This window comes from Bubalus kerabau, chromosome 2 (assembly GCF_029407905.1).
Source record: "Bubalus kerabau isolate K-KA32 ecotype Philippines breed swamp buffalo chromosome 2, PCC_UOA_SB_1v2, whole genome shotgun sequence".
NCBI lineage: Eukaryota > Metazoa > Chordata > Mammalia > Artiodactyla > Bovidae > Bubalus > Bubalus kerabau.
Window position 1 is genome coordinate 157,932,362 of NC_073625.1, and position 3,439 is coordinate 157,935,800.

Below are 3,439 nucleotides of genomic sequence, written 5' to 3' on the forward strand. Positions count from 1 at the left end.
TTTTAATACAATAAGTTTGGGAGAAATAACCACTGTTAAAAGTTTTAAGGAGGTGCCTTGCTAGAGTGTTCCAGTGAGTGTGTGCGGGCCCCTCCCGAGTGGACTGTTTGCCACTGCTTGCTACTTAATTGTCATGCCTCAATCAATCACAGAGCCTCACACTCACCTGAAATTTGTGGACCTGCACTAGGAGCTGAGTAATCCTCTTGAAAGGAGCCTCATAAAAATCTCTTTTATGCTTAGCAATAATATATGATGGCATAATAGTGGCTTTTGAGATTCAAATAGAATCATTTTGTAGAAATTGTCCCTTTCTTGTTTCTCAGCCTCATTCATTCTCACTTCAGCCAGGTTTCTGAGAGCTGCCCTTGCCCCCAAAGTAAAAAAAGGCATTCTGCTTCATTATGAAGTGAAAAAAAAAAAAAACAGGAGCCATCAGGCCACACTCTATCCTTAAGGGTATAGAAAAAAATGAATGGAAAACCATGGAAGCATTGGACTAGAAGACATCACTTTGAGTCTGTGTTCTGCCACTTGTGTTAGTGTGATGGTGGGAAAGTCACTTCACTTCTATGCCTCAAGTGCCTTATGAGTCACGAGGATGATAATAAGTTACCCTAGATAAATTCTGTAAAGCCTATTAAGAGTTCAAGGAATATTTTTCATGTACATCATTTTCTTTAATCTTCTCTTCAAGGTGAAGTGTTGCCCTCAGCTCACTTTGCTGACTTTGTCACTGGTTCAGGGACAAATCCTTGAGAATTTCTGGGTTCTTGCCTGAGAATCCTCTCTCGTGACTTCTTGCTTGGCCCCTCTCAGAGACATCTTCCAATCTCTTTCTCTAGGTCAGTTCACCATAGATCTCCAGTCTGCTTCTTTGTCCCTTCTCAAATATCTCCCCTGGGAGTATAAAGAGTATTTTCAGGATTCAGTCCAGTAATATGTATCAGGAACATGAAAAATAACTATATCCTTTGATCATGTGATTTTACTTTAAAGTATTTATTCCAAGGAAACAATGCTACTGCTGCTGCTAAGTCGCTTCAGTTGTGTCCGACTCTGTGCGACCCCATAGACGGCAGCCCACCAGGCTGCCCCGCCCCTGGGATTCTCCAGGCAAGAACACTGGAGTGGGTTGCCATTTCCTTCTCCAGTGAATGAAAGTGAAAAGTGAAAGTGAAGTCGCTCAGTCGTGTCCGACTCTTTGCATTCCCATGGACTGCACCCTACCAGGCTCCTCTGTCCATGGGACTTTCCAGGTAAGAGTACTGGAGTGGGGTGCCATTGCCTTCTCCAAGGAAGCAATAGAGATGCACATAAACATGATATATAAGAATATAAAGAACAAGGACTTCCCTGGTGGTCCAGTGGTTAGGAATCTGCTTCCACTGAAGGGAAGTTCAATCCCTAGTTGGGGAACTAAGATACCACGAGCTGTATGGTACAACAACAACAAAAAAGAATACTGAATACAGTTTATTTATGACAGTAAAAAAAAATAAAAAAGAACAAATCAAATGTATACAATAAAGAATTTCTAAAATAAATTATAATCAATTCATATGATGGAAAACAAAGGAGTGATTCAAGTCATATTTTAGAAATATATTTACTCACAACAGAAAATCTCAATATGCTTACCATGAAGGTAACAGATAACAAAGTACCGTATACAGTCGTACTCTAAATTTCTGAAATTTACCAATATATTACTGCTCTTTCATACACATATCTCCATTAAAAGCACTAGAAGAAACCACTGCAAACTAAGAGAAAAAGAAAAAAGTAGGAAAAAAAATCCCTTTTCCTATTATTTTAATGATCCAAGGATTTTTATATTTCCATGTTCATTTCTGGCCCAGATTGACACTCATCCAGTGCTTTCAATTAGTTTTTGGTGGTAGGTTGCAGCTGATTTTAATTTTCTTTATATTTTTCTATATTTTCCCACATGTTCTACAAAATTCTTATATTTCAGTTATAAATAGAAAAAATATTACTGTAAGAAACTCCCCCTTTTTACAACTCCTCCACACATGCACATTCCACTACAATACCTTCTACACACACATGCACATGTGCACACACACACACATGTGCACACACACACACTTACTCCCCTAATATCATCATCACTATCACTCACCTGGGTCCCACCAACCCATCCACACAGAAGTCATCTCCTAAAGGATTTCCAGTACTCATCTGTTGGTTAAGTGTAATCTCTACCTGACCCTGAGGAACCCCTCAAGAGAGTCCCCATTACCACTTCACCTGTGAAACTGCAGGCCCACGCCACAGTACCCCATAGCCAACTAGACCCTCACAAGCAAGCTAGTGGATGGCATGCCTTTGGCTCCTGACTGACATCTGTCTGTGAAATATATAACTAGTCTTAGTTTTCTAAAATGTTCATGGGCCATACGTTCCACCCTCAGACTTAAAAATGATGTTGAAATGAAAGAACTTAAAGAAAAGATGGATTCCCTGAAAAATCTTTTCCAGGACAGACTTCAGAGTCTGGCTTCATCTAAACACAGGGGCACTCTGGGTGACAAACTGCTCCTCACCAACAGCCTGAGAATCCTCTCATGAGCTGCAAAGGTTTAGTCTAGGCCTTTCGCAAAACCGTTTGGAACTATTCCTCACTCATCTTTGCTCTTCCTTTTTACCAGAAGACAGCTGTTTCTAAGCAATTATCCCCCTTGTTGCCAAGGGCTACCCTTGTGCAAAGATATGTTTATTACCAAATCTGTGCCATCTTCATCCTCTGGGCTAAAGCTGCACTAGTTAAAATCATTAAAATTGATTAAGTTATATTAACAATAACAAAATTAGCATTTTATAGCACTTTATATTGTACAAATTGCTTCCACATGCATTATTCCTCCTCTAGATCAGGAACTAGATTCAGTGATGATGAGGCTTCTGATTTGTGTAGCAGCATCTGGTGGCCAGTGTTTTATAGTTCCCAGAATGCTAGTATATTTTGCTGGGGCCACATGACTACATTCTCCAAATGTAGCAGAATTCATCAAAGATGATACAGAGAATAGAAAAAAAAATCTGTGCTCTTAGAGCGGTTTTATTAACTGCACAGGGACGGATGTCCAACGCCTCACCTTGCCCTCATAACACCCCACGTGACTGGTTTTCTTTTGTTCACTTTACAAATGAGTTCACATGGCTAATACATACTAACATGCAGATACCAAAGCCTGTATCCTTTCTGAGGATTTGTAGTAGAGAGAAAGGACACAGACCAAGCCTGGGAGGGTGGGTACTAGATCCAGCTCTTTTGCTGTCCAGACCTCTCTCCATTTCTTTGGACTAACCAGCCTTTTTCAGAGTCTGTGGTCCTAAAGGAATCAGCTCTGTTCTAGTGTGGGATGAGAATTTTAAGCTTCGATGCAATGATAGCCTAATACATGCTGTCAGC